General features: G+C 41.1%; 2 pseudogenes; both read right to left on the minus strand.

The window, feature by feature from the left end:
- Positions 1–526: 526 nt before the first annotated feature.
- On the minus strand, positions 527–1,485 carry LOC129481739 (nucleophosmin-like; annotated as a pseudogene).
- Positions 1,486–5,281: 3,796 nt separating this feature from the next.
- Positions 5,282–5,891, minus strand: LOC129481829 (double homeobox protein A-like; annotated as a pseudogene).
- Between the last annotated feature and the right edge of the window lie 10,408 nt (positions 5,892–16,299).

Below are 16,299 nucleotides of genomic sequence, written 5' to 3' on the forward strand. Positions count from 1 at the left end.
TTCGCATGTATAATTTTATCTCCCCACCATTTCCATGTCTGACCACCGCTACTACTATGTCCTATCATAACATTCCATACATACTTAAAAAACCAAGCAAAGAGTGGAGTTCCGTCTTTAAAAACTAAACAGGCATTTTGGACAACACATTCTTGGCAATGGAACCTAGACAACGTTTATCAAACACGGTAGGGAAAGTTCTCACTCTGCATTATAAAAAGGACAGCCAGACATCAACTGTTACAGAAATGAAATAAGATGGAAAATTTTTGACAAATTGTTTAAACTATTTTCTTTTATTATTATTATTATTATTCTTTAAGTTTTAGGGTACATGTGCACAACGTGCAGGTTTGTTACATATGTATACATGTGCCATGATGGTGTGCTGCACCCATTAACTCGTCATTTAGCATTAGGTATATCTCCTAATGCTGTCCCTCCTGCCTCCCCCCTCCCCCCACCCCACAACAATGAGAACACATGGACACAGGAAAGGGAACATCACACACCTGGGACTGTTAAACTATTTTCTTAAAGAGACTTCCTCCACTGCCAGAGATCTTGAATAGCCTCCTGGTAAATCCTCCGGAAGAAATTCTTTACATAATTGAAGAACTTGGCTTCCACTTTGGGAAAAGAAACACCTTTTTCTACATTTGCTTACATTTTTGCTTTAATGTCTTCTACAGAACTAGGTCCTTTTGGTGTTTTAGGAGTTTTTTCCTGTTTTTTGAAAAATTCTTGTCCTTTTGTTCTTGGTGTTGATGATGGTTTTGTCTTTTCTATTCTGATTTGATTTTGTGCATTTTTTGGCTGGAGTATCTTGTATAGATTTCTTCACTGGTGCTTTTTCTTCAGTTTCCTCATCATCAAAATCATCATCACCATCATCGTCTTTATCATCACCATCATCTTCATCAGCAGCAAGTTTTACTTGTTTCTGTGGAACCTTGCTACCACCTCCAGTGGCAGACCGCTTTCCGGATATACTTGAGTCTCACATCCTCCTCCCCTTCATCTTCTGACTCTGCATCTTCCTCCACAGCTACTAAGTGCTGTCCACTAATATGCACTGGCCCTGAACCACACTTCAACCGTAAGATCACTGGTGGTGTTATTTCAAAGTCCCCAAGGGAAACCGTTGGCTGTACAGAGATTTTCAAAGTTGCCAGTGTTACTTTAATTGGACTGCCTTCATAATTCATTGCCTCTGCTTCAACAATGTCCAATTCATCCTTTGCACTAGCCCCTAAACTGACCGTTCTTAAAAATAACTGGTGCTCATTTTCATCATTATCCACCTTAAAGTGGTAATCTTTGTCGGCCTTAAGTTCACAACCGGAAAGATAGTTCTGGGGCCTCAGGGGGCTCATGTCCACGTACATGTCCATCGAATCTTCCATCAGGTGGCGGCACGCACTTAGGTGGGAGAGAAGGTGGATGGATATAAACAACCACTGCTAAAGAGAACAGCTGCGCAGGACGGAATCACACAGGGGCGGCATCTTTATTTTTTTGAGGATTTTTTTTTTTTTTTTTTTTTTTTTTTGCCTAGAGGAGAGCAAAGAAACAGGACAGCAGCTAAAAGAAGAGGAAGTTGGGTATACATATATGTATGTGCATATATACACATATATAGAATATATATACATATATACACATATATAGAATATATACATATATACACATATATAGAATATATACATATATAGAATATATATACATATATATACACATATATAGAATATATATACATATATATACACATATATATAGAATATATATACATATATACACATATATATAGAATATATATACATATATATACACATATATATAGAATATATATACATATATATATATATATAGAGAGAGAGAGAGAGAGACGGAGTCTTGCTCTGTCACCCAGACTGGAGTTCAGTGGCACAATCTCGGCTCACTGTGACCTCCACTTCCTGGGGTTCAAGTGATTCTCCTGCCTCAGCCTCCTGAGTAGCTGGGCTTACAGGTATGCACCACCACACCCGGCTAATTTTTATATTTATAGTTGAGACAGGGTTTTGCCATGTTGACTGCACTGGTCTCAAACTCCTGACCTCAGGTGATCCTCCTGCTTCAACCTCCCAGAGTGCTGAGATTACAGGCGTGAGCCACCATGCCTGGCCAAGAGAAGAATCTTTTTCAGATGAGAAAAATAACTACAGTTTTGTACACTGATGACAGCAATCCAGTAGAGAGAGAAATAATGATGAGGCAGGAGAGACAGGAAAGAATTGCTTGGATGCTGTGAGTGTCTTGCTGGCTGCAGAGTGGAATAGTTGCTGAGAGATCCAGCTATGAGGTGGCACGCTAAGGAAAGTAGAAGGAAACGGAAGGAGCCTGAATTCCTGGTCATCATGGAGTTGCCATCGAAGTCCAGGATTGCCTGCTTCTGGATCTTTTTTCTTGAAGGGAAATAAACTTCTCTTTTTTTTCCAACATGTTATTAGGATAAATTTCAAACATATAGAAAACTGGAAATAACTGTATAGCAAACACCTGCCATCTGGTTTGTACAATTAACATCTCTCTACACTTATTCTGATATACCTATCCATCTCTCTATCTATCCATTAATTTCTCTTATTTTTAGTGCATTTCAAAGTGAGATTCAGACATCAGCATATTTCACCCCTAAACACTTCACCATGTATATTGCTACCTAGAGCTTAATATCTGGTTATAGTTCTTTTTTCTTTAAGATAAAATTTACCTAAAATGAAATGATCTAATTTTACTGTACTATTTGATGAACTTTGAAAGATGCATACACCTGTATAACCCAACCTCCATTAACACATGGAACAATACCCTTACCCCAGAAAGTTCCTTCATTCCTGTTTCCAGTAAGCCCCGGCCTCTACCCTATCCCCAGAGGCAACTGCTATTCTGATTTCCTTTTTCATCATTGATTAGTTTTCCCTGTTCTTTAGATAAATGGAATCACATCGTACATACTCTTTTGTGTAAGGCTTTTTCACTCAGATAAAATGTTTTTGCGATTAAGCCATGTTGTTGTATTTATCAGTAGTCCACGGCTTTCTGCTGCGAAGCAGTATTCCACTGTATGAATATAATACGGTTTGTTTATCCATTCTGCTATCAGTGGTCACTTGATCTGTTTCCAGTTTCTGCCTATTGTGAATAAAACCATATAAACAGTCTTGTACAATTAGTTTTATGGACATTTGACTTCATTTTCTTGTGTAGAATTGCTGGGTCAAGTAATAATGTATTTGTCAGGGTTTTCTAAAGACAGAATCAATAGTGTGTGTGTGTATGTGAGAGTGTATGTGTGAGGAGAGAGAGAGAGAGAGAGTGTGTGTGTGTTTATTTTAAGGAACTGCGTCACATGACTGTGGGGTTGGCAAGTTTAATATCTGCAGGGTAGGCCAGCAGGGTTGGCCAGGGAAATATTAATGGTGTAGCCAAAATCCGAAGACAATCTGGAGGCTTTCCTCTGTTTGGGGGAACATCAGTCGTTTCTCTTAAGGCCTTCAACAGATTGAATGAGGCCCATCCACATTACAGAGGGTCATCTGCCTTACTCACAGTCTACTGATGGAAATGTTAATCTCCTCTAAAAAATAACTTCACAGCAATATCTAAATTAGTGTTTGATCACATAGCTGGGTACCATGGCCTAGCCAACTTCACACATACATGCTTAGTTATTAAAGAAACGATCAGGCCAGGCACAGTGGCTCACACCTGTAATCCCAGCATCACCTGAGGTCAGGAGCTGAAGACCAGCGTGGCCAACATGGTGAAACCCTGTCTCTACTAAAATTACAAAAATTAGCAGGGCGTGGTGGCACATGCCTGTAATCCCAGCTACTTGGGAGACTGAGGAGGGAGAATCGCTTGAACCTGAGAGGCGGAGGCTGCAGTGAGCCAAGATCGCTCCACTGCACTCCAGCCTGGGCGAAAAGAGCGAGACTCCATCTAAAAAATAAAAATAAAAAATAAAAAAATAAAGAAATGAGCAGATATTTTTCAGAGTGGTCACACCATTTTATGTTTCTACCAACAACGTACGCAGATTCCAGTTGCTCCACACCTTTCCCAGCATTTGGTGTTACTCGTTTTAATTTTGTCCATGCTAGTGAGTATTAATTGGTATCCTATTGTGGTTTTAATTTGCATCTTCAATAGCAAATGATTTTCAGAACCTTTTTCCATGTTTATTGGCCATGCACGTATCTTCTTGTTCACATGTTTTTTTTTTTCCTCCAGTTATTGATTCAGTTGTTTGGCTTTTATTATTGAGTTTGTATTGAGTTGTTTTTAGTAAATATTGTTTTCTTATCTGTAGTCTATTATATATTTTCTTCATGATGTCTTTTAATCAAAAGTATTTAATTTTGATAGTCTAATTTATAAAAATTTTCTCATTTATGGTCACTGCTTTCTGTAACCTGTCTAAAGAAACTCTGCCTACCCCCAGCTTGCAAAGATGTTCTGTGATTTCTCCAAGAAGCCCTATAATTTTACCTTTTATGGTTAGGTCTCTGATATATCTTGAATTAGTGTTTGAGTGTGGTATGAGGTAAGGGGTCAAGGTTTATTGTTTGCCATATGGATTTTAGTTACTCCAACACTATTAGTTGAAAAGATTTGACACCTTTGTAAAAATCACGTTCCGTAACTGTAGGCCTATTTCTGAACTCTAGTCTGTTCTATTGATCTATTTATTGATCTTCATACCAGGACTAGTTTATTGATTACTATAGCATCATAGTAAGTTTTGATTTAGATAGTTTGTCTTCTAATTTTCTCTTCTTTTTCAAGATTGACTTTGATATTTAAGTCTTTTGAATTACCATATAAATTTTATTTTTATTTATTTATTTTGATTATTACTATGTTTATTTTCATTGTCTCAAGGTCCGCTGAACTCTGGATCCAGGCTGTGTCAATAGGGTAGTGTGGTGCCTCCTGTACCTGTCTCTGCCTCCTGCAGTCCTTTTTATTTCTTTTATTTCATTTTTTATAATAGAGACAGGGTCTTGCTATGCTGCCCAGGCTGGTTTTGAACTCCTGGGCTCAGGCAGTCTTTCTGCCTTGGCATCCCAAAATGCTGGGATTACAAGCATGAGCCACTGCACCTGGCGATGTCCTTTACCATCTTCAGAGGGCTTAGCTTGCAGCTTCAGCAAAAGGATAGACTCCCAGGAAGACTGTGAGAGAGATTTGGGGCCCAAGTTGATAATATCAAATACACTGAACTTGACTGTGTTCACCATGTTCTGGCTCTAGAGAAATGAGAATTGCTAGTGAGGTTGGTGCCATTTTGTGTATTTGCTGTACCTTGATGTCCCTCAGAAATCTTGACCCTAATCTTCTTGTTCTAAGGACACAACAGGTTCCCTGTTTTTCTGGAGATGAAATCTAGATCTTCAATTTTGGAACCAAATTGGGACTCTTGACTCTGGAATACCAATTTCTTCAGCAAGTTGCTCTCTGGAATCAATCCCAGGGTATGGGTTTTTCATAAATGCCTTGATGAGAGTGCTTAATTGAGAGGTGCCATAGGTGGTACAACACCATCTGGCTTCTCTACTTTGAAACTCTGCATCAGGTCGATCTTGCCCATGGCTCTGGCTTGATTCTAATGTCCCGGATTCTGGTCTTTTCTGGAATCTAGCTCTTCGATTCTGAAACCAAATCTGGATTCTGGACTCTTCTGTATTGATTTCTAAAGCAAGTTTTTGTTTGGTAGCATAACCTGGGTAAGGTTTTTGATTGAAGGTATTGATGAGGATTTTCAACTGATCTTCTGTGAATTTGGTGAGACTGTGCCTATGATTTGTTGTCACCATCTTATGTGAAGAGGTGTCTTCGGCCATGCTGGAAGAGAGTCCTGGAGGCTGAGCTACTGTCAGGGAGGCAGAATTACCATATAAATTTCAGAGTCAACTTGTCAATTTCTATAAAAACCCAGGTAAGATTGTGCTTGTGATTAGTTGAATCTATATATCAGTTTGGAGAGAACTGCTGTATTAAAAATGTTGAGTATTTGATCCATGAAAATGGTATGTTTTTAAATTTATTTAGCTATTTTTATTTCTCTCAGCTATGTTTCATAATTTTCAGTGTAGAGATATTGCATGTATTTACAAATTAAATCCTAAAATTTTTATGTTTTTTATGGTATTCTCTGTTTGTTTTTATTTAATTCCATTTTCAACTGTTTGCCACTAGTACATAAAATATAATTGATTTTTGCATACGTATTTTACATGGTCTGATCGTGTTAAATAAATTTATTAGTTTTACTTGTTTTGTAGATTCTCAAGAATTTTCCATGTAAACAATCATATCATCTTCAAATAAAAACGTTATCGTTCTTAAACCTATGTTACACTAATATTTTGTTATTTGTAGCAGTATGTAATCATTTCTAATCATGTGAGTAGCACTAGTGAAATTTAGACAATGAATGAATGCCAAACACAATGGAGTTTGTTACAACATTATTTATAGTTTCAAAAACTGTTTTCAACTAAATGTTCAACAATAGAGGATTAGGTCAGTAAATTTAGGGTACATAAACTTATGATGAAATATTGTGGAGCCATTCAAAATCTCATTCTTGTGTCGTCTTTAAGGGTATAGGAAAATTCTGATGTATCATGTGGAAAAAAGCACCCAAGATACAAAATAATCAGAATACACTAAGTTATTCTGTGTTAAAAAAAGAATTTTATAGTCTTGGTGTTTTAACACAGCAAAAGTTTATGATTCATAGGGATCAGCAGTCACTGTGGATTCTCAACTAATCGTGCTCTACCATCTTGTGGCTCCAGCATTTGAGGTATGTGGCCCTTTTAGTTAATGCTACAAAGAAAGAGAGACTGAAGAATAACCAGGTTATTCTAAGACTCCAACGACATTCCTGGCTTGCTGTCCCTGGAAGGAAGTTTATCTTACGAGCTACCACTGCCAACACACAGAGCACCTACATACCTACTATCATAGGAAACCAACATGTTAATCAAATAATGGCCTGAGTTCCCAGACAGGGTTCACATCATTTAGGTGTGCTGTGCACACTAGCCTGCTGATTCTCCATGTGGAGGAAGGAAGCATATCAGAATTATGTAGATAGATTAGGTTTTTTATTAATATCTTTATCTAGACACCTTTTACTGGAGATTGTTATACTTTTACCGGGAGTGGGGAAATAGGGCGCTAGAAGAAAAAAAGGGAAACTGGGTATATATATTTTGAAAAAACATTCTCCAAGTGACTATGATATGTTACTCCTCAAACCACTGATCTCAACTTTTCTTCCTAACAAAGAACAAAAATTGGCAGCTTGAAGAGGTGAATCAAGCAGAGTGCCAGAAAACAGGAATTCAAACACATTGAATTCATATTTGCAGTGAGATTGGGAAAGATATCATGTTTATAAAACAGGAGCAGACAGCCATGGGAAAGGGCAATGCTAGGAAAAAACAGATCTTGGGAAAAACACGTAATTTCCAAAAGAAAAAATAGCATGAATATCACAATGGATACTTCAGAAAAAGTCTTAGAAATCAGACCAACTAATGTTATTCTCTTGGAATGCAAAACCAAAAGGCAGAGATGAGAATTACAAAGGAAAAGATAAATTAATCAAGCGATTAATAGAGATGAAAGATAAAAACAATCAATAGAGCCATAATAATCAAAAGATAAAGATAATCAAGAATAGAGCTAGGACTCAGTCAGTAGAATAGAAGTTCCAGGAGGAGAGACAGAAGAAGATGAAGAAGAGAGAATTAAAGAAATTATCTGAGCTAATATGACTTCAATAGTATCACCACATGAAACCTCGCCTGTTTTTTTTTTAATCTAAGTTCAGGCCCAAAAGGTGGAGGGCAGGAAACAATTTTGGAATGTAAGTCACAGCAGCTAATACAGTACTTGCTCCTGTAACTGGTCACAAGCCTAAGTTGATCGTCCTAGCTCTATTTTTCACCACCCTTTTTCTGTTCCCCTTAACTTCTGCCAGCAACTCTGATGAATGCGATTCCTTCCTGGTGGAGTGATGCCAGCCTTCATTTCCACTGGATCCAAGCTCTTGGTGGTCCTGTCTTTACTGGATTTCTGCAATTTTCCACCAATACGGTGAACCTTTGTCTACCAGACACAGTCTCAGTTGCTTCTATTGCATGGCAGCAACCCAATTTCCCCGTAGCCTTTGGGATTAATTACCCCAGTCAGTAGAGTGACTCCTCTGCCTGTTAGTTTGGTGGTATGAGAAATAATGTGGTTGGGTTCAGTGTCAAGCTATAATTTTATTGATATATCACTGTGATCTCTGGTGGGAGTTTTCTTACCTTAGGCACCAGGCACTCCAACCCCATCAAACTCAAGGTCATAACAAGGGAAAGCAATTCTTCAGTGAATTGTTTGGTAAAATAGGGAGAGAGACAACTCCCACATCCGCACTTTACCTCCCAGACTCATGCATTCTGGTGATTATAGTGGCCCTGCCTATTGGCTGCTGATTAAAGGCATCTGCTACGTCCTGTAGGGTAGCTCCCCAACCTTGCAGAATGTTGTTTCCCCCTGGTTCCTGTAATCAAACCTTTGCCATTTTATTAAGGCAGTTGCTCCTGGGTGATGGGGCGCATTGTAAATCTCAAGACTATACTTCTTTTTTTTTTGATACAGAGTCTCGCTCTGTCACCCAGGCTGGAGTTCAGTGGTGCGATCTCAGCTCACTCTAAGCTCCACCTCCCGGGTTCATGCCATTCTCCTGCCTCAGCCTCCCGAGTAGCTGGGACTACAGGTGCCCGCCACCAGGCCCGGCTAATTTTTTTTGTATTTTTTAGTAGAGACGGGGTTTCACCGTGTTAGCCAGGATGGTCTCGATCTCCTGACCTCGTGATCCGCCCGCCTCAGCCTCCCAAAGTGCTGGGATTACAGGCGTGAGCCACCACGCCCGGCCAAGGCTATACTTCTTTTGCTATAGAACAACTGCTTTGCTGGAGACTATGTTGTTTGGGGTACCGTGGCAGCCGATAAGGCACCAATCATGATGCTTGTGGAAGCACAACAGGCAAGAAAAGTAAGTCTATTAACAGAATAGGCATTTATCCTGGTGAGGCCAAATTTGTTGCCCCCTCCATGATGAAAGGAGCAATGGAATCAATGTGTCCTATGCGGCTGCTTGGTATACTCAGGGATTAGGGCCATACTTGCCATTGGCACATAGAGAACTCAGTGGTGTCAGGAACCAAATAAGCCTCACTGGGGAAAGTCCAGGCTTCTTGACCCCAGCCATGCCTTCAGGGCCACTTGGGATAAGAGCCTCAGCAAGCACTGGGGTGGCTGGGGAAAGAGGCTAACTGGCATCCACACTTAGTCATTATTGAGAGCTGGCACTGGAGTGGATGCCCTCTGGTGGGCATTTTTGTAAGAAATGATTGTCTTCTCTGTGCTCATTCTGAGAGACCCACCCACACATCTCTAGCCCAGGCTTCCCTATCACCATTTTTCCAATATTGGTCTTTCCAAGTTTCTAGCCAGTCACTTACCTGTTAACCTCTGCCAATGACATAATGTTGAGCCTTACTCCTGCTCTTCTCTTCCAGGTGAAATAGGCAGCCATCTGACTGTACGACTCAAAGTCTACCCAAACGAGGATTTCCCTTCACCACTGTTCGAAGGCCACTCCTTTGAAGGCCACTCCTAGTGGATTTTACACCCCGAAAACCCCTCCGTAAACTGGAGACTGTTGAGCAGGAATTCCCTATGAGGCCATCAGTGTGAGTAGAGGGAGAAGTAGTGAAGCATAAGGAAGAGACACCTTGAGGGAGAGAGAGCTACATGCTCAAGCCATTTACTTGTACCTTCTGTACCTGTTTGAGTCAGTCTCATTTAGATCTTTTCCATGTAACTACAGGTTCTGTGCCCACCTCTATGATCTGGTGACTCAGATGCCACCCAGTTCATGATGGGAAGTTTCCCTTACCATGTGCATGCAATGAGCACACTGTCACTGAGGGAGTGCCCACACATGATGTTCTAGGGGATATCTAAATAATCAAGATCCTTGTGCATTATATTATGATAAAGAAGCAGGGGAGTTATCATGGTCTCAAGGGAAAACATGTGGAGACAAATCTCTTCCAGTTATCTTTTTCAATAGAAACCAAAGAAATGGCATTTGCTATGTCAATAGTTGCATACCTGTAGCCAGTGGCTGTACTGATTTTCTCAGTCAATTACCACATCTGGAACCAAAACTACAGTTCTCATCCTCACCTGATTAAGTATGTGATAATGCACAGTTATTCTCCAGACTTATCTGAGTTTTGTACAGGCCCAACAAGCTAATTAAATGGCCACCACGGTAAGACCCAGCACCCCTGTCTTTCTCAGATTTTTGATTATGGCCTTCTACATGCTGGAACTGGACAAATAAATCACGGTGGGTCCCACTAGACCCACTGAAAGATTAATTCAATTTCTAGGGCTTGACATCTGCTCAGAGATGACTCTTACAACCCTTGGAAAGTCTGGATATTTCTTTTTCCTTAGTGCATAGTCACCCTGTAAATAAATGCAGGGCCCTCTGGGGAAGGCCTGGAGGTAGATGCACACCGTATACATGTGGTTGCACTATAGAGTTCTTCCTCAAAGAATCCAGCCTACTCTGGTTCTGTGAACTGGCCTAGGTCTGGAAAGTGGGCAAGAGGCCACGGAATCCCATTACAGTGATTCCATGTATTAGGATTCATTGTATTAGGATTCTGCTTGCCAGAACCAGAAAGTTTCTTTCTACATGGGTCAAGTATACTTAAGTAAGTCTACCCATCGATTTCATTTCTAGGGACTCTACAATTCAATTAGTCATAGATGCTGCCTGTCAAAATACTTCCATTGCCACAAAAGACACCCCTGCTAATTTTAGAAATTGTGTCTATGTTGTTGCTTATGGTTAAGGGCTTCCACTCTGCTCCTGGAGCTACTGCTGGTACCAATTACAATGTTAGTCTAATCTTGTCAAAAAATAGATGGAAATTTCAGAAGGGTGAATGGGGAGAGTCTAACGAAGGAAACTTTTGCAGAGGTGCAGTTGGGTTAGGGGAACCCAGTAAGACATGGTGAAGCATCCCAGGCCCAGGAAAAATAGAGAGCTGCCACCTGCACATCCTCTGACCCCCAAGGCCTGAAAGGCAAGGAGAGGGATGGTTTTCAGAAATGGCGGAGTGGGAACATCTAGTAGAATCTGTGGTCTTTGGTAGAGAAACGAAGCTACTGATGAGTTACTAAGGAGGATGCCAGGAGAGCGTGTTTGCTGAATTTCTCCCTCTTCCCCCACCCATACCCCTTTAGATCTCCTAAAGTTCCTTCCCATTGGCTGACCCCAACCAATAGACAGAGGGCAAAGAAGCCACCCTTCTCACACAGAGCGGGTTAGAAAAGGTGGACACTGTGGATTTGAGGGTTGAACCGAGAAGAGCATCCAGAGCAGGTGCTTTATCTTCCCTGGATAAAGCCCTAGATATGATTCAGCACCCATTCAAGAGCAAACTATTAACAAACTATGGATTTAAAAAAATTTCCCTGACTGGGGCCAAATAATCTACCAGAAAACAGCAGCAAAACTTATACCTATTGGTGGAACTTTAAGAGAATTCCCATTTAGAAGAATCAATTTGCATAAACTCTTAACAGTGAATATGCCCATTTATGTCTTCCAATAATTTATTCTAAAATAATAATCATTCACAAAATTGATAGTACATTTATGTTCGTTGCAGGATTCTTCATGAATGAAAAAAATGCTGGATGTGTTCAATAATTAAAGGTTAATTTAATAAAGTATAGCATAAACATACAGTGGAATGCTGTGTTAAAAAAATTCTTTGTTGTTTTTTGTTTTCAATTAGCCTTTCCTGTGCACCTAACTATAGATCAGGCATGATCAGTCAACTTTTTTAAAGTTCCATTCATTCTTCATTATTCTGTTTGGTTTAACAGCAGCCATTTGTTTTTCAATTTAAACACTTTTACGAAAGAGCTAGCCTTCTTAAGACTTCATCATTGAGGCTGTAGGATGTTCAAGATTATTAAGATATAATCTCTTCCCACAAGGAACTCCCAGCTGAAGAGGACAAATAAGATGCCTGTATAACACACAATGTAAGAACTGCTATAGAAAATGATAAAGGAGAGGACTCCAGAAACATGCAATGGAGAGGGCTTTCTTTTGTCTGAGGTTGTAAGGAAGGCTTCCTGGAGGAGAAGGTACCTGTTCCGTGTCTCCATAATTAGGTATGATTTGACAGGTATACATAAGCAAAGGGCACCCAGATGGGGGAGCGGAATGTGTTGGAGAATAGGAAGTGGTATGGCTTGGCAATATTGTTCTTCATTATAACTGTGGATTAACAGAATTTTATTGAATAGCCTGGGACCTTCACCATCATTGTTTCTATGAAAAAGAAATGTTCTAATTTTTTAGACAATGCACTTTCAAGTGAAAACGTCTTTAGCAGTGAAGGCCTTTTTATATCATCTTTGAGTCTTTTGTGAGCACAGTTTAAATCTGCCAATGGTAATAATGCTGACTTTCTTTAACGTGCCACTTGCTGTTGGATTTCATGAGGTAATTTTTAAAGCAGGTGCCTCCTTATTGCTTATGTTGAAGATTTGGTCACGGAATTTTTTTTTTTTTTTTTTTTTTGAGATGGAGTCTTGCTCTGTCGCCCAGGCTGGAGTGCGGTGGTGCAATCTCAGCTCACTGAACGCTCTTCCTCCCAGGTTCACGCCATTCTCCTGCCTCAGCTTCCCAAGTAGCTGGGACTACAGGCGCCCGCCAACACGCCCAGCTAATTTTTTGTGTTTTTAGTAGAGACGGGGTTTCACCGTGTTAGCCAGGAATGTATGTTTCTCCCTGGGATCATCCCTTTGGGGCCAATGGTTTTTTATCAGCAGCATGTCATTTTATTTGAGGTTTCTTATATGTGTTTAACAAGGCATTCAGTTGGAGATATATCTTGTAATTTTAATTGTTGATCGCCACCCCTGGTAGGAGGGCCTTCCTCTTACCATATGGAATACAGATGTGAAGAGGATTGAAAGAGGGCAAATATAATGACCATCAATCAGGAATGTTCCAGGCTAAGGAAGAAGAGGAAATACCTGAATCTTATCTAAATGGATGAATATGACAGCTGTTGGCCACAGGCTAGTTAGGACATAAGAGCAGCAAAAATTGAGATATGGAAACATGCTGGAATAAAAAGTCCTTTGGCAAGATTAATACGTGGAACGTGGCTTGTTCAAGGGAGGCACATATTTAGGTACTCTGTTGTCTTCTTGTAAAAGGCTGCTTGAGGGGCATGAAGAAGTTCTTGAAGCAAAGCAGGTGCTACTTTTGCACAGCTGTGACCCCGAGTCTGCCAAGCAGAGATCAGGGATGCAGCTGCCTCTTGCAGTTAATCATCCCAGGCGTGCTCTGCTGCAGGTCTGCTTGCCGTTCTGTGTCCTGGGTCTTGATTGTGTCTTTTGACCACATTGCCTGGGACAGGTTGACCCTAGAGAGTGTGATAGCAGTTTTCTGGAATGTGATAAAGGGAAAAGGGGCCAGGCAGGCAGCTATCAGAGCTGGGAATAGTGCAACTGCTCCTTCAATGCAGTTGGCAGGAAGAAGCCTGGCTTGGTGCTCCGTCGTTATGCAGCAAACATGTGCAGAGCCGGTGGTCATAAGCATTTATCTTCAGCCATGTGTATCCACTACATCCAGTCCTGCCACAGTATCCTTGGGGTGCTCCAGCCAGAGCAGGATGGATTCCTGGAGTAAGCATGAAGGCGGACCCTGTAGACCTGCTGCCATCTGATCCCAATGGGACTTGCCAACCTGCCTTCCCCTGGTTCTGACATCTGGCATATCTCATGTGCTATAACAACTGAACTGCTTGCTCTTCCCTATGTTTCCTTCCTGCCTGACTTGACTCATTCTATTCCCTTTGCCCTGGAAGTCATTCCAGTGACACTATGCCCTAGAATCCAAATCCTACCTCTCCCTCCTCAAATGTCCCCTCCTCCACAAAGCCTTCCATACCTTTCCCAGCTGGGAGAGAGAGGATGCCTGTTCAAGTCATCCCATCTCTTGGCTCTTTATGTGCATGGATGTCAAATAATAATATCCTTTGTGTGGACTTGGCTCACCATAAGACCGATAGCTTCCCAAGGGCAAACTACTCACCTGGTTCACAATCCCTTGCACAATGCCTGAGAAAGTGTAGGTCCTAAATGTGTGTTTAGGGTGCAATGATCTGTTTTTTCCCCTAAAATATTTCCAACCTGTTATCCTCTTTAGGGCCCGTCTTGTGTCTTGTAACTGATTGTCACAGCTGACTTGTTAATTTGGCTAAGTTTCTGTGAACTTTAGAGCTCAGCTAGCCGTGAAGGGCAGGAAAGAAAGAATGCATTTACTGAGCACCTACTTTGTGCCAGATCCTAATATGATATCACTGTCATACCCACTCTCCAAGAAAGATCTAAGCAACCCCTCAACTTTTATACATTCAAATTCCATACAACCTGTCCTTTAGTATGTTGACACCCTTAGCTACCTCTTCTGTGTCCAGTTTATATGTTACCCAGTGAGCAGAAATTTGTGCTTATAATGTGAGATCATTGCCACCAGCGAAAAGATCGTAAGCAGAGACCAGGTAGATATACGGCTCTGGAGGTTGCCTCCTTCTCCTTGGGCTCCAGTGCAGTTGCCACTTGGCCTCCACAGGGTAGGGCCCATCTGGAATAAAAGACAGCTCTAAGCACCCCTTAGACACCAGATGCTCTGACAAGAAAGTGATAGAAGAAAGCAAATTCCAAGGAAGAGGCCAATGAAGGGAACACAAATAGTCCAGCAAAGGGAATGCACCAACAGGCTGGAATTCTCAAGCTCATTGCATTTACAGGGGAAGCTCCATACCAATTATGCTGGCCCGATTTTGTCCTGGGCCTTGTCAACATCAGCTCCCTTTCTCCTCCCCAGTAGGTAGGGGAGGCAGGAAGCTTTGAAATGTGCTACCAGGACAACACAGCTTATTAAGTCCTTTATGAGTCATCTCTTGACACTGCTCTTGCACTGTACTTTTCTGCAATGCTGCAATGCTGAGCATCCATCATGTTCGCTTTCTTCTCAGGCTTTGACTCTGCTGCTCTTCCTGCTAGAAAATTCTTCCCCTCTTTACTCCCCCACTCTTACTCTCTTTTGTCAGGTTAAAATCTATTTGGGCTTCCCCTCTCAGCTGAAGCACCACTTCCTCCAGCAAGCCCTCTGTCCTTCCTTAACTCTTATGTTGTCCTCATGGAAGGCCTTGTGACACTCCACTGAAACTACCTCTTCTGTCTCTGAATCTAGATCTTGCACTGCTTTAAGGCGGCTACTGTGTTTTAAGCACCACTTTATTTCTAGCACCTGGCGTCTGCACACAGAAGGGACTCAAGGAATATTTGATGGGTGAATGAATTAATTAATGAATTTCTGCATTATCCTGCATATTTTCAGTGAATGGTTTGCTGTGTGGTAATGGGAACTATTAGAGGAAGTTATCTGTGGACTGGCATTAGCAGGTTTTCGCATCTCTATGGGCCTTGCAACGTGAACGAGTTCAATTTTCCTAAGTCTGCTTGCAAAATTCCTAGGGCCTCAATGCTCAGAATGAAACTTTTGTTTTTGAGTAAGGCCCTCCAAAGATTCACCATCAGCCTTGACTGATGAAGTATGTAACACTACTTTGGCTTAATTGTTTAAAACAATGATATATTCTGTTCTCTGCATGTACCTATCCTAAGCCCCAAATATGGGGTCACTCATGGTCCCATGAAGTTTGTATGTTACAGAGCTGATGGGCACAAAGACACATTAGCCAACAGCTATAGGAGTGGAGCATCTAGCGGACAAGATTCTGGTTCACAGCCATTATGACTATTCCTGAGGCTCTGAGGAGTGAGTCATACTCCTTGGCTGGGTTCACTTCCAAGTGAGAAAACCAGTGAACACCTGTTCATGCTACCTCATGTGGGAGCACAGGCTCCAGTACCGGGGTGGTTCAGAGGGGCAAGGATATAGCCTGAGAACACCTCAACAGGAGCAGTAAGCCAGAGTACAAGCTGTTGTTTATTTTGTTTTAAATAAAGATTAATTCCTCAAATTTCAGGTGCATCTTTGAGAAATCTGTGCATATGAGCTGCAAATCTACTCATACATTCATATTTTGTATTTCATTCTCAAACCAC

The sequence above is a fragment of the Symphalangus syndactylus genome, chromosome 5, assembly GCF_028878055.3.
Source record: "Symphalangus syndactylus isolate Jambi chromosome 5, NHGRI_mSymSyn1-v2.1_pri, whole genome shotgun sequence".
In the NCBI taxonomy this organism is placed as follows: Eukaryota; Metazoa; Chordata; class Mammalia; order Primates; family Hylobatidae; genus Symphalangus; species Symphalangus syndactylus.